General features: G+C 44.3%; 1 protein-coding gene across 5 annotated transcripts in view; it reads right to left on the reverse strand.

Moving 5' to 3' along the window:
* Nucleotides 1–3,811: 3,811 nt before the first annotated feature.
* CDC42SE2 (CDC42 small effector 2) overlaps nt 3,812–15,511 on the reverse strand; it is a 55,906-nt gene continuing 44,206 nt past the window's right edge. For all 5 annotated transcript variants that reach the window (XM_085875247.1, XM_085875246.1, XM_085875245.1 and 2 more), the window contains exon 6: nt 3,812–5,408. The gene's annotated coding sequence lies outside the window, so the exon portion shown is untranslated. The remainder of the gene's footprint in view (nt 5,409–15,511) is intronic.

Below are 15,511 nucleotides of genomic sequence, written 5' to 3' on the forward strand. Positions count from 1 at the left end.
GTCTCCCCCCCCCTTCCATCCAACGTCTCCCCTCCTTCCCTACCTCCTTCCCTCCCACAATCCTCTTCCATATCATTCTTCATTTGATCCACAGCTCTCCTTATTGCTGTTTTCTTCTTCTGCCGACACAGGTGAAGCAACCCCATATCCGGCTGCCTCCCCCTATCCTTGATTTTCTCTATCCTCTTCCAAGCCTCCTTTTCACTCACTGCTTTCACCACCTCTTCTGACCACCATACCTGGTTTCTTTCCCTCAACGATGCACCCTTTCCTGATGTACTTCCTCACAAAACTTCTGCAATTCCCCGAAACGCCTCTCTGTACTTCTTTCACTCCTCCAAACCTTCCGGTTCTTCAACTTGCTCATACCGAGCCCTCAACCTCTCCTTGCACTCGATGACGACGTTTCCCTTACACTTCCCCCATATAATAATCTTCAGACTCCTGCTCTTGACCTCCCTCCTGTTCATCCGCAGCACAAACACCACAACCTTGTGCTGGGTGGTAACATGCTCTCCCACCACTGCTTTACAACCCTCCACAACTGTCACTTCCTTACCACCACCAAATCCAGTTCTGTTGCCCACTCCTATGTGTAATCTTGTGGCTTTCCCACTTTTGAAAGAATGAACCAGCTATGGCTGTGTCCCATTCCTCGCCACCAGCTCCACCAGTTCCACCAGCTATTGACTCTCTATTCCTCATTCCCCAACCCAATTTACCCACACATTTCCTCCGTGCCCTGCTTCACTGCTCCCACGTGCGTGTTAAAATCGTCCGCCATGCAGAGCATGCGATCATGAAATCTGAGTGAGAATAATTTGGAATTGTTTAAATTTTATAATTTTTAAGCGGAGTTTCATCAAACCAAAACACCAGGCAAGAGTGATTTTGCTCGCTCCATATGTAAGCAGTAAGGTTGGTTGAAGGTAGTGCTCGCTGACTTCCAAGCAGGTGGAAGATGTCCTCGGGCAAATGATCGGGCGAAGAGCAGAATGTTTGTGAAGTGCATCATGTGGTTTTTTTAATTTAATTTTATTAAATCAATCAGCAAGGCAATGAGCGAAAATGTCTCGCGTGCATACGCACACACCCCACATCTGTTCGTCAGACGTTTCCAACCTCCTGTGGTATTGGGAGTTACACAACTATTAATGAATGCATGATGAACCAGAAGTGACGAGGTGGAACCGAGAGTGATGCCAGAGAGCTGTGGAGTAATGGCAGCAGGAGACGCCATTAAAAACGGTTGAGTTGAAGAACCAACGTGTGGGCTGACTTTGCTATACAACACCTCCAAAGCCAATTTCTTAGACATTTGCTGCGCTGCCATTGATTTTCATACAGGTCAACGTTGAAATAAAAAGTTGCAATCATACTAAAATACACAATTTGGCGCGTCTGTCTGTGTCTGACAGTGATACATTCAGTCGTTACATATCCATTCTCAAACAAGCTTGCCTGGGTGGGGGGGGGGGGACAAAGGATCACCCAACAGAGGTTTAATCCATTTAACTGGCCCCCCTCCCCAATGAGGATTTCCACTTTGGATGAACCTCGTGTTAAGGTGAATATAAATAGCTCAGTATGGCATTTAGTTGGGCACACCTGCCGGATGTAAAAAAATATTTTCCTCACAAACTATTCTGTCAATTCTTTCTGAGATTTATCAGTAGTTTATGATAATACAGGCACACATGAGTGCACCGGGACGTGGTTAAGCAGTCAGGTAACCCACCCATGTTCTGATGTTGTGCTGTGTTGTGCCCATGCCCGAATTTAACCTGTTGTTCCCACTTCAGAGCCTTCGTCCCTGTCCATTGATTACATTACACTTTCCAATGTATATTACCTTTTAAAACAGTCACTACTGTTGCTCAACACAAAAATTGAAAGAAATTTGGTAGAATTTGACATCTTTGAGGTATTCTAGGCTGTTTGCGTTCCCAACATACTAATGGATCCCAGTTATCTCAACTTGCCTCTTCTAAGCCTCTGGGGAAGGTACTCAAATGAATATTTACACATGAATGATTTATCCCATTGCCTGTCTGATGTTTCGAGACATAAGATCTTGGAGATTGATTTTCCAACTTGAGGCCTCTTCTTTTTTTAATTTCTCCAAGCCATGGCTTCAAGTGCAGTGTGAGATATTGCCCCGATACCCTTACGGCCCAATTGTGACCCCTTATTCGACGAATAACCCCATTTGTAACACACACGCCTCTAAGCTGTTTCGCCTTGGTTCAAATCCCGACCCAGCTACAAACTGTCATCCCAGTGTTTCACAGGCAAGATTCATCATCAATGTGTGTGCCGTCCCTCGGATGGACGTTATATTGGGGATCCCGTCTGCTGACATAAATTAGTGGACGGTAAACATCTGTCTTTCGCAGAGTAGGTGAGCTATCGCCAACAGCCTGAACAAATTCCAAATTCCTGCTCCAACCATAATCAAATGAGGCCTGGCCAGTTGGTTTGTAAAAGTCTTGAGCCAAGCTTCCAAGCACGGCCAATCCGATAAGAACGTAGGTAATTGTGGCCATCAAAAAACAATATTAACCCACCACCATCTACATCATAAATTACTTCAATTAATATTCAGGGTGAATTGAACCCTGAACCACAGAGCTCGAAGCAGTCATGTTCACAAAACGACCTGTCCTGGTGATCTCCAAAGTTTACAAACAAGAGAAAGTGCAAGGACGAAGACCAGAAAGAAAAGTTGGCAATGAATGTGCTTACCTTGGAAGAAAAAAAAAATGAAAGTGGAGTGAATATTTAATGGCATTTATTTTGACAGAAACCTCAATGCTTTCCTGCCTCAAAGGATTCCAAGGCATTCACATGACCATGGCAAGGTTAAAGGTTTGGAAGGATGCGCCACTTTCAAAGTCAATAACAAGAAAAAAAACTAAGCTGTTTCATACCTCCGTAAAGGCGATGCTCCTTACCTGGCCATACCGGAGGTTGAGCCAGCGTTGCTGCAAATCTTTGGAGGGTAACCCCTCCACAACCAGCTGCTCGAGCATCGAGATGGACAATTAAACTGCACCTCACAAATCAAAAATTAGTCACAAACTCCGTCGATATTACTAAAAACATGTCACCTTTCAACCTCACAAACACTCATGACTCTACCAGACTCACCTTCTCATGTTCATCAATAATCCAAGAAGAGGATCGAGTTTCAATTCAATTGAAGGAACGAGTCAGCAATCAGCATGCAAAAAGCGTCACCTCTTTTATAATGGATAAGCAAATGAAGCAGAACTCAATTTCAACAGAGATGTTTTACCAATTCAAAATAATCAGCTTTGCAGGAGTCAAGTTTAAAGTGAAATTTCTGTCTTTAGACGGTACCAGGGAGTAAAGCTTCACATCTGTTCATAGCATTGACACGCATCATAACAGCTCTGAACACCAGTTCTTTACGGTTGCAGGATCAACACGATTTCCCACAACCACACAAGCATCCATCCTTTCCCAGATGTACCAGGACAGGAAGACATATGTACATTGGCGACAAGTCAAAATGTTTCGCAAGTCTCGGAAATGTATGCCACCACCAAAACCGCACATCCTTTGCACATTAATGCAGAACCAAAGTTAAACTGTTCGTCTTCTGTTCACATGTCTTGTATGAAGCTTTACAAAGTCAAAAGGCCAGAACGAGTATCCCCTTTTTGGTTTATTGGGGGTTGGGATTAGAGTTACCCCAACAAATACATTAATGGCAATAATTAAAAAGGGCAACTACCTTTAATTTAAAAAAAAAGATAAAACAAAAGCAAAACCAAGTAAACTCTAGTCATAGAACATATCAACGACACGTTTTATTTCTCAAAAGACAGGCAAACAGACAAGCAGACAAAAATAAAAAATAAAAACAAAAACAACAGTGCATGGACAAACAAGGGTCCAAAGGAATTGGGAACTAATGGACTTCGATAAATGGTAAACCGTCTTCGGATCACGGCACGGTTAAAACCCGCAGGTAGAATGCTGGAGGAATCGCACACGAACCATCAGAAAAAGACAACACCCCACCTGCTCGTTACTGCATGCTGACAACACCTGAATGACACTAAAAAAATAAAACAAAAATAAAAACGAGAGTTCATAAAACATCCAGAGGCAAATAAGATTTAAGTGAGGCCGCGTGCAGATCCTGTGCATCCTGCTTTGAGCATTCCAGAGAAATGTTGGTGAACGTGATGACGTTCTCAGCCGAGGCTCAAGAAAGACCCGAGCGATTTGACTTGTGGAGAACTTCGGTCGGGCCAGAGGAAATGGAAATGCAGGGTGGCGGAAGCGCAAACTTATTCCTATCCTGTTCGCTCTCCCAGTGTGGGTATTTGCTCGGTCCATGGCCAAGCCTGTGAAACAGCCATCTCGATACAAAACAAAGCACGTGGAAGAACAAATTAAAAAGGCAATGCTTTGGTGATAAATGAGTCCAGGTTTTGACTGCCTGTATTAAAAGAGAAAGTAAACATCTTGTATACATAATTAAAAACTCCACTTTGGAACAATGCTGCGGAGAAAGCAAGACAGACGAAGATGACCTGCAATTGCAGGATATGACGGCGATAGAAAAAGAATTAGGCTGTCATTTTCCACCAATTCTGCTGGTTTTGTTCATTGCAGCAGTACGCTAAACGCAGCCGCTCCCAACTACTCCATGGATGTCGCATTGAAGCACCGAGGCCATGCAAACACTACAATCGTAACTCGGCTATGCCTCAATCCAAAAATCATAGATCAAGTGTGGAATGTAAAGGCTGAGAAGGATGCAGACAGCAACCATGAGAAATCATGTGACAAAACCATGAATAAACTCTCCCCCCCAACCCCCCAAACGACGATTTAGGTTCTCGGACAAGGCAAATGCCAACTACAACATCACATCACAAAGTTTAGTAGAATTAATATTTAAACAAGCCATGATACAAGACCCATCGAAATAAAATAGAGAAAAATCAGTGCAAAAGAGTCAAATGCTCAAACATCTCAAGCAAACAAAATACATGGAACCCCAGCAAGACAAATAACGGCCTTAAAATTATTTCATTAAAAAATAATAATAAACAGGCGAGTGCTGCCTGCAGCTCGTTGCAAAGTGCGTGTTGGTGGTCAAGTGAATGTTGGTCCGGGTGGGAAGGGGTGGGGAATGGGGAGGGGCCAGCAACAGCTGGAAGAAGAAACGCTTTGGATAAAGAAAATGAATGAAAGAAAAAAAAGAAAACAAAAACGTTTTAAAAGTACATTTTTAGGCCGTTGTAATTGTGGACGAATATCAACCGGGCCTCAAACCAAGGTGACGATCAAAGAGCAGGAATGAGCCAAGGCATAGCTGAGCCACCCGGTGTGCCATCCTGTGTTTTTTGGCCCAAGGATAATGGAGGCTGCAAGCAGAATGGAGAGAGAGAGGGGGGGAGGTGAGCAGTCTCATCACTGTAAAGGGGAGGGGGGGGGGGAGCAAAGCAACATTTGGTATTGTGAAATAAAAACTTTTTAAAACCTTTATCGAGGGAAACTGTGCTTATACGAAAAGGGTTTTAATTCTACCTGAACGATACACCACTCTGCTCTTTGTCCAGGTATATATGTATGTATGTAGAGGTATATATATATATATATATATATATATATATATATATATATATATATATATATATATATATATATATATATATATATATATATATATATATATATATATATATATATATGTGTGTGTGCATATAGAGGTATTGTTGTGGGGCCGGGTATCGGTGGCGAGCACGACCGCAAGGGGGAGCAGAAGAGTCGGCTCCACCAAACACACCGGAATTTGTGTCATGACCCTCGGATGAGTCCGAAAGGCATGGGCCCATGAATCGCCAATAATTCGACCGCGTGGGCTAGGGTTAATTGCCAAACTTCAATATACCTAAGTACCCACGCGGCAAAGCAACTGGGGAATTCACACCCTCGACAGGGCTCGAGCGGGACGAGCCGTTACCGTGCCCAAACCGTGTGTAACCTGAGTGAATGGTTACGAGGTCTGTCGGTTCAAATGAACAATTGACTGCCTCGCTATTTCTCAACACACACCGTGCTAAGCCAATGAAAGAAATGACAGGGAATGAGCTGGGACATTCAACAATGGGGAATTTATTTAAAATAATCGGGGGACGAGTGGAGCACGTAAGGGCAGAGTTATCCGAATAAAGAAGGGTATCAAATGTACAAGCAATTCCTTAAACAATTCTACTTAGAGAGAGGGCCCACGGACACGCACACGCACACACAAATACCCCAGAAAGAGATGGACCTCGAGGTCTTTATTGCCCCTTCAGCTTGGGAGGGAAGACGAGCTGAGGGAAGAGAACGTGGCTGGCTACCTTGCTGCGTTCACGCGGCTGGACGACTGCACCTTCCCAGAGCACCAGGCGCCAAAGAATGGACCAGGGCAGCCGAACCCAGATGAGGCGAGACGAGGTGATCTCCCGTGTTGAGATGGTCGACCGCTTGTCGTAATGCACCAGACGAGACGCCTTGGATGCGCGGGATGCAGTCAGCCGCAGACCCAGACAGCAGAGCGCTCGAGCAGACGGGACGCAATCAAAGCCTTTCCCATCGTTTTTCAGGGCGGGTCTGCTCCCCCGTCGCCTGCTCCCATTGGGTGGACGGCGTGTCACGGCTCCGCCTTCTTGAGATGGACCGCCACGGCTTTGGTCCACACGTCACCCATTGGGCGGAAGGAAAATGACGCATACCCTTATTTGGCACAAAGCCAGAACGAACCGCTCTGTGCCCATATTTGGGTCAAGCCAGAGCGAAACGCTTCGTGAGCATATTTGGTGCGAAATCCACACCGCCTGGGGCATGGAATTCCGCCCACGCACGCATGCCGGCGAGCGCGCGAAGAGTGCGGACAATGCCGCGAGCAGACGGTTGTTGTTGGGGTAAAAATCCTATCTAGAAAATAACTTCATAGCGCACGTACACTCAATTCCCATTCGACATAGGGGAAAGGGGGCTATCTATCCACATTTACTTAACGAAATAACTGAGCTACGGGGAGCTGAATGTTGAGTGCACATGGCTGCAGCATTCGTAGAATATATATATATATATATATATATATATATATATATATATATATATATATATATATATATATATATATATATGAATATGTGTACATGTATACATCATCTTCTTCTTTCAGTTGCTCCCGTTAGGGGTTGCCACAGCGGAGCATCCGGATGATCCGCATAGTGATTTGGCTTAGTTTTTACGCCGGATGCCCTTCCTGACGCAACCCTGGTCGCCTCTTACGACACAGGGATATGATACACCTATTCTAACCGGGGCATACACCGGGCCCAGTACACTGTACTCACTTCGCCGACCTCGGAAGGATGACAGGCTGAGTCAACCTCCAGGTGTGTATTAATGCAAGCGGCCAACGGGGTTTGAACTCAGGACCTTTTGGATCCCAAGCCGCTACCCTAACCACTACGCCAACATCAGGCTATGTACATGTCTATATATATATATATATATATATATATATATATATATATATATATATATATATATATATATATATATATATATATATATATATATATATATATATATATATACATATACATAGTTCAAAGTGTGTATCTGTGTCTGTGTGTGTGTTTATCTGTGACCTATGCACGCAAAAAGTACTGGACTGATCCTCACCAAACTTCACATGCTGACAGAACATGTACCCGGGAGTGTCCCGATGTAAAAGAATTGAACTTCCAACTTCCCAGTTTCCAAATTATGACGTCATCACCTGATTGCGTAACGTTATTTTTTCAAGTTCAGCCGATTGACATGGGACCAACGGAATTTGCTAGAGAATGAGAATTAATTAAGTCGTAAATGATGACATGAAACCAGCCTCACATTGTTGAGGCATTATGGTTTTTTATCTGATGCGGCAATAAATCTTAACATTTTTGAACTCGAGTCTTCTGCATATAAAACATGGCGGGGAAAATATAATATTATAGTGGTGATGAAAAAAAGTAATCATGGTGGCAGCCTCTACAATTTTACAACTGTGACATATACTCCTTCAGACCCGCCGTCATCCACAAGATTCCTGTGCGGAGCACGGGTATCCCTGCGAGTGTGTATATATATATATATATATATATATATATATATATATATATATATATATATATATATATATATAAATATATATATATATATATATATATATATATAAATAAATATATATATAAATATAAATATAAATATATATATAAATATATATATATATAAATATATATATATATAAATATATATATATATAAATATATATATATATATATATATATATATATATATAAATATATATATATATATATATATATATATATATAAATATATATAAATATAAATATATATATATATATAAATATATATAAATATATATATATATATATATATAAATATAAATATATAAATATATATATATATATATATATATATATATAAATATAAATATATATATATATATAAATATATATATATATATATATATATATATATATATATATATATATATATATATGTATATGTATATAAATCATTCTGGAGTGTCATTCTCATTCTGGAGTCATTTTGTAGAATGAGGAGAATGTCCAGTCATTCTGGAGAAGATTTTAATGTTTTTGGGTAAATCCAATATGGCTGCCAAACCATGTGACCTATGATGTCACATGTAAACCTTGTGTTCCCCATGGATAGGCGATTATATATCATATATATATATATATAAAGATTACCTCGATCGGTTCAGCCATTTCAGAGAAGATTTTCGAAGGTTTAAAAAAACAAATAAAAAAGACAATATGGCTGCCAAATCACGTGGCCGATGCAGTTATCAAAGAACATTTTGGTGACCATTTAAACCCGAGATGACCCTCCAAAATTTTCATACTGATCGCATGTAGCGTTCTACATATGCAATTTTGACATCATAATGAAGGCACCTACGATGTCATTAAAAAAAACACTTATTCCCCATGAGGAGTACTAGCTGTGTGCCAAGTTTCAATTTTTTCCTTGGTGCAGTTTCAGATACACAGAAGACGAAAGCTTTTCCGTTTTTCCAACATGGCTGCCACACCATGTGACCTATCACATCATAATTATCATTAAAACATTCTACATGAGTAGTCACACAAATGGTGAAAATTATCTCAATCCGACAAGTGGTTGTGTTGAAAAATACAAAAGTTCCATGCAGACAAACAAATGGACCCAAATGCAATACCCTCTCCTTCGCCGAGGGTAATAAGATGATGTTTTGAGAACGTTTCATAACTCCTCCTTCAATTGAGGATGTGCCTGTGATATCACCACATTTGTGATCTGCCATCTTGGAGTACGAGGAAATAAAGTGAAACTCCATGGACTACATCATTATGTTTACATTCATTAAAAAAGGAGTTAAGTGTTGAATTTTTGCACTGTATTTTGTTGTAGTAATCGTGCAGATGGGGGGGGGGGAGGGGGGAGGATTGGTTGTTGTATCATAGACTGCCTACAAGCAACAATATGGAGGCCTGACAGTTACGAGGGGCAATCAAGAGGCATTTGGGATATATTCTCACAGTAGTCAAAAAACAGGAAATTTGTCTTATTTCTCAATATCTAATTATAGCCTGGTGTTGGCTTAGTGGTTAGGGTGGCGGCTTGGGATCCCAGTGTCCTGAGTTCAAGCCCCGTTGGCTGCTGAATTAACACCAGGGGGTTGACTCAGCCTGTCATCCTTCCGAGGTCGGCGAAATGAGTGCCAGTGTACTGGTCCCGGTGTATGCCCCGGTTGGAATAGGTGTACCATATCCCTGTGTGTCGTAAGAGGCGACCAGGGTTGGTGTCAGGAAGGGCATCCGGCCATAAAACATTGCCTCACAAAAAGCCAAACCCCTGCACAGCAGGGAAAAATGGCTGTAAAAACGGTCATTTTATTATTTTTATTCTCAATATCTCATTATGTATACAAGAAGGGTGTGTGTGTGTGTGTGTGTGTGTGTGTGTGTGTGTGTGTGTGTGTGTGTGTGTGTGTGTGTGTGTGTGTGTGTGTGTGTGTGTGTGTGTGTGTGTGTGTGTGTGTGTGTGTGTGTGTGTGTGTGTGTGTGTGTGTGTGTATGCCACTATCCACACATGTGGGTGGGTTTCAGGAGGTGGAACAGAGACCTATCTGGTCTCAAAGTATCCACCTCCATGTGTGCGTGCATCTCGTCTGGGTTTGATTCCTGACAAGACTACAAGATGGCAGATTGGTGCTTTACAAGGAGTGTGTTGAATCACAAGATGTGCCAACCCTCGGATAGACATTAAGCTGGTTGTCCCATCTGCTGGCATTATTTGTTATGTTGGTATCTTTCACATTAGTTGGGGTCTTTCTTGAAGAGTTGGCTATCAATATTCCAATCTTCTGCACAATAAGGTACAGTGGCTTTCTGGGGGAAGAGCGCTTGTGCAATTTGCAGCCTGTCTGGAAGGAGTTTACGTGGGAAAAGGGCTGTGAATATGCAGAGGTTACAGATCCTCAATGGCAACAGATGTCACTTAATGGTAGAAATCAACTCATATTTAAACGACCTCATTAGAAAGCTGCAAGGAGCTGCAGGGAAAGGGGAAAACAGCTCTCTTGCATTTGGATGAGGGACTATTATTTGAGCTAAAACGAGCATTGTTTGCGAAAGACACTGAGACACATTCGCTGGTTCATTCCAATCACTGAAAGAATTCGGAAACAACAAACCATGAGCTTGACATTGAGAAGAGCTGGAAGGATGGCCCATGCTTCTATGTCATCTCGCATGGGTTTGAACCCCGACTCAATGGTGAAGAATCACGAAAAAAAAATTATCAGATCTGTATCTGCATCCAGATGTTCACGAAAATTGAATCAATTCTTCCTCGTCACACACCCAACATGTCCACCAAGTTTCATCCAAATCCGTCCACAGCTTTTTGAGATATCGTGTTACATATTGGTTCAGCCCGATCTCTCAATGGTGAAGAATCACTTTTAAAATTCTAGAAGTCAAATCCGGATCCAGATCTTCACCAAAATCGCGAGACAGACAGACAGCGTGAGACAGAGAGACAGCGAAGGTGCAGGAATGAGACTGCCAGGAAGATGGTGAAAAAAACAGCAATGTGTAAAATGTGAGGAAATGGAATACGTAAAAAGGTTTGTGAATGTCAGAAAACACACGTTGTATTGTTGCGAATCTGGAAGCCATGAGCACACAACATATAGGTCCTTGAGATCAGTTATATCGGTAAGTACATGTTGCCAGTTAGGGTCCTGACCCTAGTCTAATGGGTAATTAAATGTTCCTGTGCTGTGGAGTTATTTTAATAATTAGGTTTTCTTTTCGTTTATTTTTACACCACCGACATTTCCACCGATGACACCGCATCTCCCTCACCGTCACTTCGCTTCATTCACCGTGCTCTGGCCGACGTCGGGGGTGGGCGGAGCCCCTGCAGAAACAAGTGGCCAATCAACTTCACCGACTGTGTGAGGTGCGGCCCTTTGGAAGGAAGGCGGAGTTCGGGGAGGAGCCGCGAAGCGGCCCTCGACCAATCGGCGTGCAGCGGGTGGGGTGACCGCCACTCAGCCAATCCGGGCCCGCGACAAGAGGACGGCGGCCGCGTGACGTCACCACGCCCCCTGGATAATCGAGGGGTTTGCCGCCCGTTTTGGCCAGTGAGGGGACGGTGAGGATTTTTGCGCCAAAACTTGCCAGTGAGAGAGACAAAGAGCGACGTTGCATGCCAAAACCAGCCAGTGAGAGAGGGAGGGTCGCGAGAAGACGCCCCCCCCCACTTCCGAAGCGGGGGGTATAATTATAGGCGCGGTCTGCACGTTTGTGAGTGGCGTTGGTTCTTGGTCGCGGGTTGGTTTTGGGTCTGGCGCGGTCTGCGCGTTCGTCGTCGTTCTGGTCCTGGCAAGGAGTGCGCGCATGGGTTCTGGTTCTGGTGCTGGCGGGAAGTGTGAACATCTGCGCGGAGGGCGATTGAGTTAAAAGGACGTCTGCGCACAGAGTGGTCGGTGCCGTGGAGAGTCTTCTCCCGCCGGCCTTCGCCCTGCCGACTTTGTTCGCCTGGATCGTCTGGATTGTGCAAGGGGTTCAGTTCGGCCCCGAGGACCTGGTCCTTGAAGACCGCACGAGACGGGCAGGTCCGAGTTAGGTCTCAATAAAGACCAACTGGTCCGGTCATTTTTGGGGTATTCTTGTGTGCGTGTGCATGTACGTGTGAGTGTGCGTGGCCCCATTTTCAAGTAGAGAACAATACAAGTGCTTTTGCTATATATATATATTTGTATTTTCATTTCTTATATTCAGTGTTGCTCTGCTCTTACGTGCTTCCCTAACCCCCCCTCCCCCCTCCCCCCATTATTGTGAATAAACATCCCCTCGTGTTGAATGCATCAGCTCGTTTTGTGTTTCTTATATTGGTTTGACATGCTGTGTGTTGAGAAATAGTAAAAGCGGTTATGGCTTAAAGGGGACATCTGGACCGACGGTTCCCGGCGATTAAATCGCTCGGCTCGCACACGGAACGAGCACGCTAAGCAGCTCGTTTCGTACGGGTGTCGTCGAGGGTGAATTTCCTCGGGAGATTCCCCACGTGGATACTTCAGTATATAGAAAATTTGGCTATTCACCCTATTCCACGTGGGTCTATCTATTGGTGAGTTCGGTCTGAAAGGGACCCGTACTTGTTCGGACTTTGTTTTTTTTTTGTTTTTTTTGTATACCTTGGTCGAGGCTCGTATGAGAGCTAACACACAACTCACAGCAAGGAGGCATGAGACAAGAGGGGCGGGAGTGGAAGGGACAAAACAGTGGGGAACAGACACATTAGGTGAACTGTGGAAGGGAGAGGGATGGGGATGGGACGGGGAACATGGCGAAGAGAAGATGGACATTTCAGGGACTTTCAGGAAGGAAAGCAGGAGAAATGAAGGAAGTGGGCTTGGGTGGATTATCGGGGGTAGAAAAGATCGAGGATTTGGATGGGGGAAGATAAGAGGTGGTGGTGAACAGCTGTTTTGAAAGCCTGGAGGGAAGAATGGGAAAGAATAGAGTGAGGAAGTTTATTCCAAAGGCGGGAAAAAAGAAGAATGAAAGAGTGAAGATGAGCAGTGATTCGTGAATTTGGTAGTTTTACCAGAAGGGGGTTGTTGGCGGACCTTGAGCGCCCTGTGGAAATGTGGTGGGGACAAATCGCAGAGAGAGCAGGGGGGCAAGGCTGGAGAGAGTCGGTAGAAGACAGAAAGACCACCGACCAACCTGCAGTGATTGAGTGAGAGGCCCAAAGACTCAGCTTCATTGCGGGAGATGCCGATGATCTTAAATGCCCTGGTTTCGACAGCGTGAAGCTGAGAAAGGTGGGAGGCAGGAGCACCAGCCCAGAGGGGAGAGCAGTACTCCATCAGGCTACGGACAAAAGCTTTGTAAGTGGTCAGGAGCTCGAGGGCCGAGGAAGGACTTAGCACGACGGAGGATTCCCAGTCGGCGACTGGCTTTTGAGGCGAGGTTGGAAATGTGACTTTCCCAGGAAAGGTCATGGCAGATAGTGAGACCTAGAAGCTTGAACGAAAAGACTTCTTCCAGAGGATTGTTGAGAAAGTGGATGGGGGGGTTTTGTAAACGGTCCTTTCAAAGAGACATAGTGAGAGTGTGAGATTTGTCTGGATTGAAAGACATGTTCCACGTGTTGGACCAGTTTGTGATTTTATCCAGATCTGCAGTGAGCGAAGAAGCTGCTGCTTGCCGGTCTGAGGGATGACAGATGGTACGGCAGAGGGTGGAGTCGTCGGCAAAGAGAAATAGAGGATTTTCCAGAGAGTCCGAGAGATCATTGATGAAAACCAGAAAAAGAACAGGGCCCAGAACGCTACCTTGAGGAACTCCAGCCTGGACAGGAAGGGGGGATGAAAGAACTCCATTTAGGGCCACATGTTGACTGCGACAGGAGAGGAAGTCTGCGAGCCATGAGTGGAGATGGCCTTGAATACCATGGGAAGAGAGTTTGGTGAGTAGGGCAGGGTGCCAGACTGTGTCAAAAGCACGTGATATGTCCAGGGATACGGCTCGGATTTCCTGTCTGGCATTGAGGACCTCCATCCATTGCTGGCAGAGCAGAAGCAGCATATCCAGGGTAGAGTGTCCTGGTCTGAAACCAAATTGATGATTGGAAATCAAGCCATTGGAGAAGAGGAAGGATTTCATGTCTGAAGCGATGTTGGATTCCATCACCTTGCTGATGATTGGGAGAAGGCTGATTGGTCTGTAGTTACAGGGATCTGTTTTTGCACCTTTTTTATGCAGGGCAGTGATGTTCGCAGATTTCCAAGCAGATGGCAGATGACATTGGGCAAATGAGAGGGTGAATAGAACAGAGAGAGGGTGAGCAAGAGCAGAAGAGCAGGCTTTGAGGACACGTGGGCTGATGCCGTCTGGACCGGTTGCAGAATCTGACTCGAGGTTTGAAAGCAAGCTCTCCACCTTGTCAGGAGAAAAGGATACAGAGTCCAGGGACAGTTGGGTGCGACTGGGTAAAGTGGGTAGAGATAGTGATGGGTTTAGGACACAAGATTTAGCTGCAAACACCGAGTTTAGACATTCAGGTTTATCACGTGTGGAATCAGCAGTGCGGCCATTTGAGGTAAGGGAGGGGATGGAGGGGGAACATACACCAGAAACAGATTTGATTAAACGCCACCAGGATTTTGAGGAGGGAGAGAGGTTTGAGAGTTCAGAAAGATGAGAAAGATGTTGTTTTCTGGCTCTCCTGAGGGTAGATACACACTTGTTCCAAGCTTTGTGGAAAGAACTGAGATTGCCCTCAGTTGGGTTTGCTTTCCATGAGGCAAAGGCAAGTTGTTTGAGGACAACTGCCTCGCCACATGCTTCAGTAAACCAAGGGCAGGAGGAAGGGTAAGACAACTGAACACGAGAGGGGATAAATCTGTGCATGAGGGAGAGCAAGTTTCTTTGAAAGAATTCCCAGGATGAGTTGATGTTTGAGAAAGTAGTGATAGGAGACCAGTCTGTAAGTTTGATAACTTTTCCGACTTTTCCGAAAAGTAAGACCTGAATTCCGGGCGATCGGTCGAGCCGACTTGCAGCTCCATCTGGCGGTCGTGCCGCGGCCGACGTCCCGCCCCCGCAACAGGATTACAAATCAATGGGCATGTCTGTCCTGTTGTTCAATTATTACCCTGCACATGCGAAGCGGAAAGCAGGGTTAAGGAATTGGTTCATGTTCGTCCATCTGTCAGTCGTACCAGTTTATGAACGTGAATTTATGATTGAGGAAGTGCTTATTTATATTGAATGTGATATTTTGAACATGAATCGGAATATGAATGGGAAGGTCCCGATCGGGACTTTGGCTTTGAATTCGTCCCGATTGCACATGCGCAGAAAAGAGA

This window comes from Eptatretus burgeri, chromosome 3 (assembly GCF_056783735.1).
Source record: "Eptatretus burgeri isolate ZD-2024b chromosome 3, Ebu_testis_v1, whole genome shotgun sequence".
NCBI classification, from domain to species: domain Eukaryota; kingdom Metazoa; phylum Chordata; class Myxini; order Myxiniformes; family Myxinidae; genus Eptatretus; species Eptatretus burgeri.